The sequence below is a fragment of the Balaenoptera physalus genome, assembly GCF_965194825.1.
Source record: "Balaenoptera physalus genome assembly, chromosome: 7".
Lineage (NCBI taxonomy): Eukaryota > Metazoa > Chordata > Mammalia > Artiodactyla > Balaenopteridae > Balaenoptera > Balaenoptera physalus.
The window spans coordinates 51,159,762-51,176,313 of record NC_138886.1 but is presented as its reverse complement, the minus strand read 5'-3'; the positions used below and the strand labels follow the sequence as shown (position 1 = coordinate 51,176,313).

The 16,552-nt window shown below is 45.4% G+C and overlaps 1 long non-coding RNA gene across 1 annotated transcript in view; it reads left to right on the top strand.

Moving 5' to 3' along the window:
• The first annotated feature begins 2,260 nt into the window (after positions 1-2,260).
• The window catches only part of LOC309664992, a 31,987-nt gene continuing 17,695 nt past the window's right edge, over positions 2,261-16,552 (top strand). Inside the window, exon 1 of the long non-coding RNA XR_014266128.1 lies at positions 2,261-2,369. This is a non-coding gene — a long non-coding RNA (uncharacterized lncRNA). The remainder of the gene's footprint in view (positions 2,370-16,552) is intronic.

The following is a 16,552-nucleotide window of genomic DNA, read 5'->3' as shown; positions in this document are numbered from 1 at the left end:
CCCTTTCTTTAGAACAGAAGGAACTTTCTCTCTCTTTCAAAAAAATTTCTGAAAGGACTTTGCGACCAGAAAGGTTTCACTGTATTCGGTTTCAGGTGATTGGGTGGGAGGCAAACAAGACGAAGATGTCCATCAAGAAATACTCCCGCCAGAGAAAGCAAATTTCTAGAGACCCTGCAGCTCTCAAGGTCCTGACCAGGGCTCACGTTTCAAAAGAACTGTATTCCGCACGGGTTTGGAGGCAGTCCCCCCCTGTGAGTGTAAGAAGCTCGTTCCCCCTCATCTCTTCAGCTCCAGTTTTGAATTTCTCATTCCAGGAGGGAGGGAAAATATAGAGACACACATTTTTACAGCCGTTTAATTGGTCCATTTTTACTCCAGCTTCTCATCTCCATCCCATCACTCGGAACTTCTGCCTACGACCCCCACTGACTCCTGGCTTGCAGTAGTTCGTTCCGAGGGTGTTCTGGAAAGTTCCCAAGCCCAACCCTTGGTAGCCGCCATTCTCGAGCTTCCGATTCAATTGCCCTCCGCTGCACCTGCAGCCTTCGCCCGCAGGGCAAGCACCACCGGTTGACTACGTCGGCCCCTATCCTCGGCTTGCAGGCGATCCTCCAAACCCCCTCCATCCCCTTCATCCCCCTCTCCCTCCTTAGGCTTTGCCAAATCGTGAACTCAGTCTGTCTCGCCCTCATCACCTCAGCTTTAAGATCCTTTTAGCAAACTCTGCGGGCTGGGGCTCACCTAAGAGTTTGGAAACAAGGGAGAATATAAAGGGAGCCTATTTTATGCCAACAACACACCCGTTCACATTCCAATTTCCTCTTGCCCTTTGTGTGGAAACGCTCCAGGCCTACATTCGTTCATTTATTCGATCAACAAGCGTCCGAGCTCCGGGTGCAGCCGCGGATGAGCCCAGAGCCGACCCTGAGGCTCTCCCGCGCGCCCTGCAGGAGACGTCGTTTACTTCCTTCCCTTGGCCCCAGGCCAGACCAGCGGAGCCACGAACGTGGGTGACTGCGGGCCGGATCCCGGCCCAAGCCGGCCCCTAAGCTCCTAATTATTACCGAATGAAACCATACCGAACGATCAATCTTCAAGAAAAATATCGATTCCGTCGAAGAGTAAATTAAACGTTCTTCTCCTAGCGCACGTGGCGCTCGGGTCCACCTGCACGAAGCGCCGCGACCGCGCGGAGAGCTCCGGCCTTCACTGGGGCTCGCCGACCGGACCGGCGCCTTGGGCAGCTGCTACTACTACGGGGCTGGGCTAGCGCGTTCCGGCCGGCCTTGTGGCGGCGCAGCCCCCGGGGCAGGGGCGGCCCGCGGCGGGAATGGGCCGAGGGCGCGTGGTGCTCGGCACGGTGAGCAGGCCGGGCCGCGTCCTGTACCGCGCCGAGCTCGAGGCCGCAGCTCTGGTTCCCAGGCCTGGCCCTGGGGGTTCGGAGTAGGGGCGTCAGGGCGCCTTCCGGTCCGGGGCTTCTGTCCGCCCCGCGGCTGGCCTCGGCCCAAGGCTTGGACAAGAACGCGTGTCCATTTTAAACCCCCGCGTGCGCGGCGCTTCCGAGTTACGCAAAGGACTAGAGGATCAGGGGTCGTCTCCTACCCTCGGGATCGTCTTCCTCAGGCCGGGTTGACTGGAAGCGTCCAGAGCTGCCTGAGTAGTGGAGCCTAAGGTGGAGCCTAAGGGCTGGAGCGGAGTGCGAAGGAGCTGGGAGGCACAGACAGGCCGGGCGAGGGCAGAAGGAGAAACAAGGAAAAGTGACTCTCCCTCAGGTCCAGCCCGCTAATAATAACACTAATAATAGTAACAGTAGCGGCTAATCCTTATCTCCTGCTCCCTGTCAGCGGGGCAATGGATTCCCCTTTAACCCTCCCAGCACCCAATGAAGAAGACACTATGGAATCTCCATTACACAGATAAGAAATTTGCGCTTTAGAGAAATTAAGAAACTCGCCCGAGGACCTTGGGCGGTGGCACCGGGCTCTGTAGGGTTTCCCAACCACTAGCCCCGTGGGCATCAGCAACCTTCTTAGGCCTCGGCTTCCAGTGGGTCGCCGAGGCTCAGGCAGGAAGAGGGCCGCGATCCCAGATCGTACATCCGGGATCCCGGATCCCGGATCCCGGATCCGGCCCCGCGCGCCAGGAAGCGCGTTTCTCTCCGCAAAACCCGGACGCCCCAAGGCCGCGCACGGTCATATCCGTAGCCCAGGGCCCCGGCTCCGCTCTGCGTTTCCCTAGGAAGCGCCTGAGCGGAGCGACGGGAAGGTTACGGCCGGCCCGGCCCTGGCAAGTGCCCCGGCCCTCGCCAAACTCGAGGACTTCGCTTAACCCAAGGTCGCCTGTGAGGAGTCAGCGGAGTCCTGAGAGTGAGTTTTTCCTCCCCAGCAGGACTTTCGCTCTTTCCCCTCATGGTCGCCAGCAGCCCAGGCACCCCTGCGCGTAGGCGTCGGCGGTACTACGAACCCCGACCGCCTGCAGGCCCAGCGCCGCTGCCTCCTCCCTGCCGCCCGCCCTTGGCGGTGGAGGTGGGCTCCCTCCTGCCCCGCGCAGCCCCGCCCAGCCACAGTTCCTCTCCGGAATTTCCTCTCCGGAATATGGACCCTGCGCTCCGCTTCGCGCCCCGTGAGGGCACTGGATCCAGGCAGCGCGAAAGGGGCCCTGATGTGCCCAGGTTGTTGGGCGCCACCGGCCTGGGGAGAGGCGAGGGAGGAGTGGGGGACGGCGGACTGAGGAAGGACCAGCCCTCAGTCACCCTCTGGTCGGAAGGTCCCGGCCGGCAGGAATTGGAGTGCAGGTGGGGACCCTGGCAGAGAAGGAGGGAGGGCGTCTGTGGGTCGGGCGGACTGGAGTCCCCCGAGGTGGTCGAAGGCTGCAAGCCTGGGTGCTTGTCGGTGGCCTGCACGCCCCGCGCAGGTGCGATCTGGCACCGCGGTAACATGACTTTCGCCCCGTTGCTGCGTACGTCGGCTGTATGGTCCTTGCGTATTCAGCGGAGTGTAGCGAATGATTCGGGAACCTCTCTCATCTCCTGTCTGCCTAAACCGGACACCCCCTTCTCTTTCATTTTGACTTGGCTGCAATAACAGACAGCAGAAAATCTAGAGAAACAGCAGACGCTAGGATAAATAGAATCAAAACGATGATAAGATTTAACTAAGGCTGGGGGAGGGAGGTAGAGCGAATTTTGTTTTCTAAGAATTTGCACCCGTCCTTCACATTTTATTGTGTGGGGAACTCCTAGCTCTCATTCCCCCCAACACTTAGGAAGAATGTTCAGAAATGTCTTCCCACGTTAACATATTATTCCAGTCTAAACTGTAATCCTACTCTAATTGCTAATGTCACCTTCTTGTAATTTCTATAAAAATTGGTTAGTCTTAATGGCCTAATTTTCATATCAGCACTGAAATTATTCTCTGGTTTAAACATTCATTGATGTCATATACATCACTAGGTGTAAAGAACTTAAAGAAGTTTTATCTATTAATACCAAAATTCGCCCCTCCCCCAAATAAAAACCCAGGAAAATTAGGTGAAGGAAAAGAAAAAGGCTTTGAAGACCCAGTCTGAAAATCAGTTTAACACCGGTTTCTTGCTGCTCAGCTACCGTAACATAATCAAGATTTATATGTTAAAATGAATGCTTATAAAAGAAGTACTTGGTTATAAACTTCCTTTACTTGTTTGTCCTTAGAATGCAGGGGTATGCTTATTGAAATCAGTAATTAAGACTATTTGGGGATAGTTATGATTTATTCAGCCAGTGAAGCAGTTTCTATTCCCAATTCCAGGCAAAGAGAACAATGAGATTAAATTAAGCATGAGGGAATTCCTTTTCTTCAGATACTGTCATTTTGCTACCTATAGCTATGTTTGTATTCAAAACCATGCTTATGACCATTAGTTCTTAGAATTAAGATGACTATATTATTGTTATTCAAGGTATCTGTTGTATAAGAGACATTGTGCTATATTTCAAGCAGTGATTATTTTTTTGCTTTATTAAAAAGTTTACTATAATGGAAACTTCCAAACATATATACAGGTAAAGAGATTAATATAATTAACCTCTGTGTACCCCTTGGTTAGGCCAATCTTGTTTCATCTTTACCCTCTGACAGTCCTCTCCCACTGGATTATTTTGAATCAAATCCCAGATATCTTATCATTCCATCCACAAATATTTTTGAACATTTCTCTAAAAGATAAGAATTCCATTGATGTAACTACAATATCACCACACCTAAGTAATCACCACACCTAAGTAATTCATTAATAGGATCAATTTATCCAGGCTATACTTAAATATTCTCAGTTCTCTCAAAACTGTTTTTGATTAGTTGGCTTGTTTGAATTAAGATGAAAATAAGGGGTACACATTATATTTGGTTGATATAGTCTCTTATAGTCTCTTCCTTTTAGGTTTCATCAATCCTTTTTTTAAAATTGTATTTTTGTTTTTGTTGAAGAAACTGGACTATCTTCAAGAATTTGGCTTTTTCTTTTTAACATCTTTATTGGAGTATAATTGCTTTACAATGGCGTGTTAGCTTCTGCTCTATAACAACGTGAATCAGCCCTACATATACCTACATCCCCATATCTCCTCCCTCCTGCGTCTCCCTCCCACCCTCCGTATCCCACCCCTCTAGGTGGAAGAATTTGACTTTCTTGATCTTGTGGTTACAGGCAATATTTTTATGATATTTAAAGATATTATCAGGGATAAGATAATTTATTTAGACTTTTGAATACTAGCAAATATTGATAATAATATTGTTTGTAGAGGGGCAGGGCTTAGTTAAGATACCTTTAAGAGTCAACTGTTGAGAAAATATTATATTATTAGGGTAAGCATGGATCTGGGAAAGCTTTGTAATTTTTCCTAAATGTAAAGATCACATTTTCTTACAGCTTTAAAAATGAGATTATTTCCCATGTATCTATAGAAATATAAAATTACCAATCAAATACTTCATCTAAAAATTTAAATCTAGTCTTATTTTGGCATGAATGAAGCTCTTTACACCTTTAAAATTTTAGTTGAAGTTCCAAAGACATTTTATGTTTCAAAATTTTATGTTTTAGGAACTTCCTTGGTGGTCCAGTGGTTAAGACTCTGTGGTCCCAATGCAGGGGGCATGGGTTTGATGCCTGGTCAAACCCTGGTCGGGGAACTAAAATCCTGCATACCGCATGGCCAAAAAAAAAAAAAAAAAATTTATGTTTTATATTGTTACGTATTTTAGAATGAAAAGTGGTAACATTAAATCTCATAAATGTGCTCATGAAAAGAAAATTCATTTTAGGATAACGCTAAATTGAACAGACTTAGGATATGAAAGAAATTATACTGAACAGAAAAAATTTCACTTTAATGTAAGAAATATGTTTAATAAAAATTAAAAGTAGCCAACTTTGGGGGCTCCTTATTTTTTTAGTGAGTATGCATACTAAATTCAATTTCCATTTCCATTCTTCCATTGTACATTGGGCTTTTATTACCATTTGTCTCATTCTGCAGTTCTTTGCAGAAGTTTCTGTGTCCTCCAATCTCTGGAATCCTATGTAGGTAGAGACCAAATTTTAGTCGTCTTTGTATCTCAAACAATTCCCAGCACGTTTTCAAAACTACACGTGAAATTAATTTGAATCTATTGTATCTATAATATTGATGTGTGTAAAAGGGTGGTACATATATTGGGCTCTGCTTTAAGTTTAGAAGGATGTAAATATTATTCAAATTATAGTTGTTCAAAAAGTATTATTTACCTAGAACAAATAGAAATTTTAGGTAAAACTAGATTTGGATATTCTAATACCTTAATTAATAGGTCACATTCTTAACCATTCAATACCTGTTTGGTAAGCAGCTGGTGTTTTATATAATGCTGTTAGGTATTTCTTGTTTATCTGAATTTCCAGATTCATAGCATTCAGCACTTCATTAATATGATATCATATATCATATCTGTATATGATATATACAAATATATGTATATATTTTATATTCAATAGCTTTGAAACTTTAATCCTGGAGTAGATTTCCAATGTTTACTAAAACCATTTAAATACCTACTGTAGGGAGAGAATGGACATGTGGACACAGGCGGTGGCAGGTGGGATGAATTGGGGGATTGGTATTGACATATATACACCATCATGTATGAAATAGATAGCTAGTGGGAACCTGCCGTATAGCACAGGGAGCTCAGCTCCGTGCTCTATGGTGACCTAGATGGGTGGGATGAGGGTGGAGTGGGAGGGAGGTCCAACAGGGAGGGGATATAGGTATACATATAGCTGATTCACTTCATTGTACAGCAGAACCTACACAACATTGTAAAGCAACTATACCCTAATTAAAAAAAAATACCTACTGTAGGGAAACAGCTTCTGTTTGTTAAAATAAAACTTAGACTCAAGTTTCCTCAGGGACTAGCCCAGTTTCCAAGGATAGATGGTAGTGAGGAATTGGGTCTCTGGATGAAAAGTGTGTTGGTTTGCATTCCAGTTCTGTCTCTTACTGACGCTGCAATCTTGGACAGACAACCTCTCAAAGTCTCGATTTCCCCATCTATCCAATGGTGATAATTATAGATTTCATTGTAAAGATTACATGAAATAATGCATGTGAATGGTTAGCCTGGCACGGGCTAAATGCTCTATAAATGTCAGCTGTTATTTAGTGATAATAATAACTGTGATGTGTCCCTAAGTATCGGTGGAACCTTCCCTGATACCCTCTTTCTTGAGTCCTGGTCAGTCTTTACATGGTGGGCGTCCTTTAGTTCCTGCCTCATATGGGTGATGTACAAGGCATGCTGTTTCTTTCCTGCTAGAAGGTTCCCAGTGTAGGTCTCCTCCTAGCTTAGCTCAGCCTTCTGGTGTGAGGGACAAGCATGTACACCATTGCTTCCCAAGGACCAGCATAGTGAAGTACATAGCCTTTGGGCAAACTCTCCTTGTTTACAATGAGAATTGCTCTTGCCTGTCAATGAAGCCCCGCATAATAACACGAAGTCACCACAACACCTTAAAAATTAGAATTAGCACATGTTGAATAACAGGAGCATCCTTCCCTTGAATGAATCACCTGCTTCATTTCTGCCCAGCTTAATTTTCACTTGATATGTTGATTTATTTTTCATTTGTTCATCCAGGAAGTATTGCTTGAGCAATTATGCTGTGTTAAGTACTGTGCTAGGAGCAAGGGATCATACAATAATGAACAAGACAGATGCAGCCCTCACCACAAGGGCTTGGAGTCCAGCCGAGGACACAGACAAGGAAGCAGGCAACTATAGGACTGTGTGATGGGGGCAGTGCTGGGTTAACCCAGGGTGTTGTGAGAGCGTGTAGAGGGCGGCACATGTGCAGCTCTGTGGCAGAGGGCATCAGCTTCTTCAGGTCATGCTCATCAATGAGATTGGAGCTGGAGAGAGACAGACGCAGGCTCTAGTTTGTCTTCATCGGTTGCAGTTGGCTCTGGTGGGTTCCTGTTTGTCCTTGCTTTCCCCAACGTCGCGTGTAGCTTTTCTTCCAGATGGATGCATTGTCCACCTGCAGTGACCTCCGGCCCACACCAGGCACGAAGGCATCAGCCTGCTGTGGACTTCTTCACCAGCTCCCACAGTTGCACAAAGTCTGATCCTTGTACTAAATCCCTTATTGCATATTGCTTATCACGGTTCTGCTTCTCGGATTGAATCCTAACAGATGCATTCCCCATTAGGTTATAAACGCCTTGCAGGGATGGGCCATGTGATCTCCTTTTCCCTCTGGAGTCTAGACCAGGGGTCAGCAAAATCTTATTTTTGGCTTCTTGGACCACTTATAATCTGTCTCTTTCCCTTTATTTCATCTCTTCCTCCTTCTACTATTATTTGTACTTCTCCTCCTCCTCTTCACAATCTTTAAAAAATGTGAAATCATTCTTAGCTCACAGGCCATACAAATGCAGCCCATAGTTTGCTGGTCCTTGTCTACTGTAGCCCAATGGCCCCCAGAGAAGTGGCACCTCACTCTAGGGAGGGATTCTTGTGTTTTGGGTGCAGTGATTGGGAGGCATTACTGACATTTTTTCCGGTGAGGTTTAGGGTTGATGAACATCCTGAAATATACCATAGGGTCCCACCCAAGGCAAAAAACCATTCATGGTATTTGAGTTTGAATCACCTTCTGCAATGGTCTGCATTTGTAGCTGTTGCTGTCATGGTAATCTACGTGTTTAAACGAAAGCGTGTAACTAGTTCATGGTCTTACTTGAGCATCTGGACAATTATTATCATTATTATTTTTTTCAAACTAAGTGGGAATATGTTTTGTTTTTTTTTTAACTTATTTGTACTGTTTTTTTTTTAAATTTATTTATTATTTATTTATATTTATTCTTAGCTGTGTTGGGTCTTCGCTTCTGTGCGAGGGCTTTCTCTAGTTGTGGCAAGCGGGGGCCACTCTTCATCGCGGTGCGTGGGCCTCTCACTATCGTGGCCTCTCTTGTTGCGGAGCACAGGCTCCAGACGCGCAGGCTCAGTAGTTGTGGCTCACGGGCCTAGTTGCTCCGCGGCATGTGGGATCTTCCCAGACCAGGGCTCGAACCCGTGTCCCCTGCATTGGCAGGCAGACTCTCAACCACTGCGCCACCGGGAAGCCCTGGACAATTATTAACCTTTATTTCTGTAACTATTCTTTCTGTCCCTTCTCCCCCCAGAGATTCCAGATACACATATATGAGGCTGTTTAAAGTTGTCCACAGCTCACTGCTGCTCTGTTAATTTATTTTAGTATCTTTTTGTCTCTGTTTCATTTTGGGTAATTTCTGTTGCTGTGTTTTAAAATTTACCTGTCTTTTGTTCTGCCATGTCTAATCTGCAATTAATCCCATCCAGTGTATTTTTTAAAATCTCACACATTATAGTCTTCATCTTTAGAAGTCAATTTGAGTCTTTTCCTATATCTTCCATTTCTCTGGTTAAAATGCTAAATCTTTACCTTCTGGAACATATAGAATCCAGTTACAGTAACTGTTCAAATATATTTGTATACTAATTCTATCATTTGTGTCATTTCTGGATTGGTTTTTTAAAAAAAATTAATTAATTAATTAATTAATTTATTTTATGGCTGTGCTGGGTCTTCGTTTCTGTGCGAGGGCTTTCGCTAGTTGTGGCAAGTGGGGGCCACTCTTCATCGCGGTGCGCGGGCCTCTCACTATCGCGGCCTCTCTTGTTGCGGAGCACAGGCTCCAGACGCGCAGGCTCAGCAATTGTGGCACACGGGCTTAGTTGCTCCGCGGCATGTGGGATCCTCCCAGACCAGGGCTCGAACCCGTGTCCCCCGCATTAGCAGGCAGATTCTCAACCACTGTGCCACAAGGGAAGCCCTCTGGATTGGTTTTGATTGATCTTTTTGTGTCATATTTTCTTGCCTCTTCACAGCCCTGAGAATTTTTGATTGGATAACAGACATTGTGAATTTTACCTTGTTGGGTATGTGATAAATGTGTATTCCTATAAATATTCTTAAGCTTTGTTCTGTCACACCATTAAGCTACTTGGAAAGAGTCTGATCCTTTCAGATCTGGCTTTATTAGGTGGTAAGAACAGCATTTAGTCTAGGGCTTGTTTGCCCCCTACTGAGGCAAAACCCATCTGCATCCTCTACTCCTGCCTCATGAATTGAGGTTTTCTACTCTAACTGATGGCAACAGGCACTATTTATGGCCCCATGTGGGCACCCGGTGCTTTTCCCTCATGGGTCGTTCTTTCTCCAGGTTCAGGTAGTTTTCTCACATGGAAGCTCTAGTCAGTACTCTGCTAGATACACAGGGGGATGAGTGTTCCCTGCAGTTCTGTGCAGTGCTCTTCTCCACAGTACCCTGCTCTGTGAATTCTAGCCACCTCGGCCTTCCCAGATCCCCGGTTCTGTCCTCCGCCCTCAGGGAGACCCCTGGGCTCTGTCTGCATCCCCTTCCGTGTGCTGTGGCCAGGGAGCCCCACAAGGCAGTAAACCAGGGCAGTTGAAGAGCTCACCTCATTGGTTTACCGAATCTGGGGGGTTACTGTCCTTTGTTGCTTAATTTCAGTGTCTTGAAGACCATTGTTTCATGCCTTTTGTCCAGTTTTTTAGTTTTTTGAGGTAGGAGGGTAATTTTGGTCTCTGTTACTATATTGGCCAGAAGCAAGTCATTTACCCAAATATGTATAAATAAAATACATATTTATATGTATAAAATACATATTTATTTATGTATTTTATAAATACATATTTGTATGTATTTTATAGATACATATAAAATTATATGTATTTATACATCAAAATACATATAATTTTATTTTAAGCTACTTTCATTTTAAGTCTTCTTTACCTGCTATCTAGGGCATTGCATCAATTATTTGGAAATTCTATTCAGATTCTATTATCTGTCAATTTTATTTAAGGATAGTTCGTGGGGCATTCCAGAATAGTCGTTAGACAAAGGGAGTATTGGGTCAGATAGAGAATCTCAGCTCTAATACCTAGAGTGACTTTATAATCTATTATGCATGTGGAGACACTGTTAAGAGTTAAAGGGGGTGCTTTAATAATTATGTCAGGACCATCGCCTAAATTGGACCTTCCCAGGTGGCCTAGGACATATGTGTACCCCACCTCTACTCCGCCTTGTACTACTCAATGCTTAATTCTACAGCTTTTATCGAGCTGCTTTATGCCAGGTGCTGGCATTGCCAAGATCAATAAGGCACAGGCCTTGCCTGAGGAGTTAACCGAGAGGCAGGAGACAGTTTGTTATGATTGAGTATGATCTGTGCTCTGACAGAGGAACACATGAGGAACTGATGAGGGCCTGGTGAGGAGTACGACTGACCCCAGCAGAGGGGCAGCTCCACAGAGGAGATCTTGAAGCATGTTCACTGAGTTCTTGGGCTGAGAGGGGAGAGGGAAAAGGTATTCCAGGCAGTGTGTGTGGAGGCTGGGAACAAGGGGAACACAGAGCGTGATGAGAGAGTGATTCTGATTGGCTGGAGAACAAGGTACATGCGGAGCTGGGAGGAAAGGAGGAAGAATGCAGTTTCCATAGCAACTGGCAGTTAATGTTCAGTGCTCACTTCCCATGTGCTGGACACAGTTCTGGCACTTTAAACATAACTCATTTAATCTTTACGACAACCCAATGAGGTAGGTACTATTATTATACCCATTTTACAGATGAGAAATCTAATCTGAGGCACAAAGAGGTTAAATACCTTGCCCAAGGCCACACAGCAAGCACATGGTGCATTTTGGAATTGAATCTAGAGTCCTTCACTCTAAACTTCTGAGAGCCAGGTGCTAAGAAGCCTTATTTTTCCAAGCCGAGGTGTGCTGAAGGCATTGTCCTGCAGGTAACCAGGAGCCTCTGAAGCATTTGACCAGGGAAGTGACTTACTTCAAGGTGGTATAAGAAAGCAGTTCCGGTGAGCAGCCTTAAAGTGGGATTTGGTACTAGTCACAGAGATGGTGAGAGTCCGAGCTAGAGCCGAAGCAGCGGCAGGGATGGACAGAGTGCATGGCGTCCCCAAACCCTCACGGGCAACATCCTTTGGCCTTGTTGACCACAGTGAAGGGTGCAGTAGGGGTCCAGGAAGACGTCTAATGTCCGACCTGTGCCCCTGCGTGGACACATTGGAGGAGGAGAAACAGGCTTGTTTGAGAAGGGAGTTCTAGACGATGACTTCCATCTCAGCTGTGTAGTATTTGAGGTGCTTGTACAAGTGCCAGGTGGAAATGTCCAGGAGGCAGTCGGAAATTAAAAACTAGAACTCAGGAGAGTGGTTTGGCGGGCGGGGGACACTGCGGCGTCCTCAGCTTGTAGGCGGTAGGAGAGCTGGCGTTTGGATGAGATCACAACAGGGGGTGAGCAGAAGAGAGAGGGGGTGAACCCAGGGACGCCACTCCTCAGCGAGTCGGAGGCAGTGAGGGGCTGAGAAGGATGCGGAGGAGAACCAAGGGCCAGCGATGTTACAGATGTGGAAGAGCAACAACAGGGAATAAATGAGTAGCCTGAGTCCAGGAAGGTCAAATAAAATAAAGACTGGATTTGGCTCTAGCAGGTCACGTGCAGAAGAATCCTGAAGCCAGAAGGAAAACGATGGTGACTTAAGGGGTGTATTAGTTTCCTAGGACTGCCATAACAAAGTGCCTCAAACTCAGTGGCTTAAATCAACAGACTTTTATTCTCTCACAGTTCTGGAGGCTAGAAGTCTGAAGTCAAGGTGTCCGAAGGGCCGTGCTCTCTCTGAGGGCTCTAAGAAACGATCTGTTCCATGCCTTTCTCTTAGCTTTTAGTGCTGCCCGCAACCCTTGGCCTTCCTTGGCTTGTGGGCACATCACCCCAATCTGTGCCTCCACTGTCATACAGCTTTCTCCCTGTGTGCTGTCTGTGACTCTTCTTCTCATAAAGACACTGGTCACACTGGATCCTTTACTTAACTAATTAAATCTGTAACAACCCTATTTCCAACTAAGATCACATTCTGAGGTTCCTGGGAAGGACATGAATTTTGTGGGGAACACTGATCAACTCAGTACAGGGGTAAATGAGTAGCAAAGACTATTATAGACTATGCTTTCAGAAGCTAGAGAGGGAACTGTTTCACTGATGTTTAGCATGAACGTAGACAAAGTCCTTCGGGACTTTTGTATTCCATGGAGGTAATGAAGAAGTGAATTTTATGGGTTTTCCCTATAAAAATGATATAATATAGCTAGGAACAGCATGTTGAAGCATTCTTAATGAAAGTTTTTTCTTTTATTTTGAGAAATGAAAAAATTCTATTACTACTTTATTGATAGCTTACACTTTGCTATGATTGCTTCAATATTTTTAATAAAATGAATGAAATAAAACAATTAAAAAAAAAGCTGGAGGGAGAGAGACGGCGATAAAGGGAGGATGGTTTTTATTTCCAAGATGAGAGAGGCTTAAACATGTTACTGTGTTGAATAAATGAAGGTGCCCTGGGGATGGGAAGGTTAGATTCCGGACTGAGAGCAAGGAGTTGATGGTGCAAGCGAGGGGCTGGGGGCATTGAAGCACAGGTGGATGGGTCAATTGTGTGCAGCCCTGGGGTGGGAGCGAGTGGGGCGGGTGTGTGTAGGCGCAGATGTGTTCGAGGATGGAGGGGGCAAAAAGCTGAGCGGGATGTAGCGTGACGCTGCCGCTCCGTGCGTGTAAGAGGTGTTCAGTAAGCAAATCAGGAGCAGATGTCGAAGTAAGCAGCTGAAACAACAGCTTGTGAAACTAGCCCTACTTTGTGGGTAGAGGATTAGTTAAGGATTCTGGCCATGGGAACCAAGAAGAGGAGGGTAATCTGTTCATGCCTGTTAGACAGCTTTGGGGGAGCAGTTTCAGTGTCAACCTGGAGAATGTCCTTGAGGGCCAGAGAGAGAAGCCCTGCCATCAAGGGTGCCCACCCCTGACTTTGACATGAAGTCTTCGCCCGGCACTGAGCTTGCCCTCTATGTCATGGCTCTAGACTGTAGCAATGTGGGGGGAGTCATTATGGAAAAGGATGGAGGGGTAAGAATGAAGCCCCAATGTTAAGATACAGAGAGAATTCTCCGAGGTAATCAGGCAGGGTGGTGGCAGTGCGGGTGGACGTAAGAAGCCCTCTGCTGCTTCAATGTCAGATGGAATTCAGTTCACGGAGAGCAGAGCCAATCACCATTTGGACCCCTGTGTTGGCCTTAATTTAGTCTCAGACATGAGGACTGCTGCTCAAGGTGAACTCGAGAAGGGAAACCCATGAGCACTTCCAAATGACAGTCACATACCTGCTGGGGAGTCCCTCCAGTCTCCCCATTCTTTTGCTTCAATGTCCCTTTGCCCTTTAACCTTAGAGTCTGCGTGAGGAACCAGTAGGTTTTAGGAAGAATTAGTCCAAATAAAATCCCTAGGATTTATCAAACGGAGGGGAAAGCTTAAAACAGTGTAAGAGTTTTCACAGGGCTTATTTCTGTCACATCAGTTTTGGGTCTATAGGGAGGAGCCTTTTCTGGATCAACCTATTTAATTGTTGTGGAGATCCTGGCTGAAAATCAGAGCAGATAAAAACCGTTTGAGGAGAGCTGAAATTCTAACCCTTTATGGTGTAAAACCGAGCTGAGCCCTAGCCCTGCGTTTTCACACATACATTTCAAGGAGGTGCCCCTACAGCTAGAACAGTGGTTCTCAACCAGAGGTGATTTTGCCCTCGAGGGGACATGTGGCAATATCTGGAGACATTTTTTCCCTCCATTTAAAAAAAATTGTGGCAAAACACACATAAAATGTACCATTTTTAAGTGTACAGTTTAGTGGCTTTAAGTACATTCACACTGTTGTGCTTAAAGCCACGCCATCCAGCTCCAGAACTCTTTTCATCTCGTAAAACTGGAACTCTGTACCCAGTAAACAATGACTCCCCATTCCTTCCTCCCTCCAGCCCCTGACAACCACCATTCTACTGTCTGTCTCCATGAATCTGACTAGGTAGCTCACGTAAGTGGAGTCATACTGTCTGGGGGCATTTTGGATTGTCACAGCTGGGGAAGGGGTGCCAGGGATGCTGCTCAACATCCCACAGTGCGCAGAATAAGCCCCACAATACATGATCCGACCCCAAGTGTCAACTGTGCTGAGGCTGAGAAACTCTGAGCTAGAAGAGCTGCGTTCATAAACCCAAACTGTAGCATATTAATCAATAGATACAGGTTATACCACAGTAATAACCAACCTTCAAATCTCTGTGATTTAATATAAAAAAGTTTAATTTTAGCTCTAACACGAGGTACCCTTAGTCACTGACTGAGGCATGGTAAGGTGTGTGATGGCTTTGAAAGCTTCCATTGGAAGAGCCCGCTCACTTTCATTTACACCTTATTGGCCGGATCAAATCACATGCCCATGCCTCACTTCAAAGGGAGTGAGGAAGTACCTTTGTCCTCTATGCCTGTTAGAAAGGCAACCAACACATAGCAATTAAAAATAACCCTCATGAAGGGAACCCTCTTGCACTGTTGGTGGGAATGTAAATTGATATAGCCACTATGGAGAACAGTATGGAGGTTCCTTAAAAAACTAAAAATAGAACTACCATACAACCCAGCAATCCCACTACTGGGCATATACCCTGAGAAAACCATAATTCAAAAAGAGTCATGTACCACAACGTTCATTGCAGCTCTCTTTACAATAGCCAGGACATGGAAGCAACCTAAGTGTCCTTCGACAGATGAATGGATAAAGAAGATGTGGCACATATATACAATGGAATATTACTCAGCCATAAAAAGAAACAAAATTGAGTTATTTGTAGTGAGGTGGATGGACCTAGAGTCTGTCATACAGAGTGAAGTAAGTCAGAAAGAGAACAACAAATACAGTATGCTAACACACATATATGGAATCTAAAAAAAAAAAAAAATTTGTTCTGAAGAACCTAGGGGCAGGACAGGAATAAAGACACAGACATAGAGAATGGACTTGAGGACACGAGGAGGGGGAAGGGTAAGCTGGGACGAAGTGAGAGAGTAACATGGACTTATATATACTACCAAATGTAAAATAGATAGCTGGTGGGAAGCAGCTGCATAGCACAGGGAGATCAGCTCTGTGCTTTGTGACCACCTGGAGGAGTGGGATAGGGAGGGTGGGAGGGAGACGCAAGAGGGAGGAGATATGGGGATATATGTATATGGATAGCTGATTCACTTTGTTATACAGCAAAAACTAACACACCATTGTAAAGCAATTATACTCCAATAAAGATGTTTAAAAAAAAAATAACCCCATGGTGTCAGCATCTGCTTGACGTGCTGGTATCCTGAGCAAGCCTTCCAGCAGGAGGGCTCAGGCTGAAGGTCAAGGGAAGCTGTGGCTGCACGTGCACCCACTAGGGTCATTCGGTGACGATCTTGCTCTGCATCTTCAAGTCTTGCTCTCAAATTGGCTGCTGCTCCACTTCCAGATTTCCTGTTGCTTCTCCTCCATCTCCTTTTTGGAGCTTTAGTCTACCTGCTTCTTCACCTGCAAACCCACTTCTTCTTTTGGGCTCAGGTAATGAGGCAACTATGCCTGAGGCATCCTGGTACTTCCTGGGATCTCAGTCTTCATGACTTTGACCTAAAGGCTCTTGCATCAGACTGTTGATTTCTTTCTTCTTTCTTTTTTTTAATAGACTTTATTTTTTAAGAGCAGTTTTAGGGTCTCAGCAAAATTGAGTGGAAAGTACATATATTTCTCACATACCCCCTCCCCCTCCCCATGCATAGCCTCCTCCATTATCAACATCCCCACCAGAGAGGTACCTATGTTACAACTGACAAACCTACATTGACACATTATTGTTTCCCAAAGTCCATAGTTTACATTAAGGGTCACTCTTGGTGTTGTATATTTTATGGTTTTGGACAACTGTATAATGACATGTATCCACCATTATATTGATAGTATAATGCAGAGTAGTTTCACTGCCGGAAAATCTCTGTGCTCTGTCTGTTCATCTCTCCCTCCCCCTAAACCCTG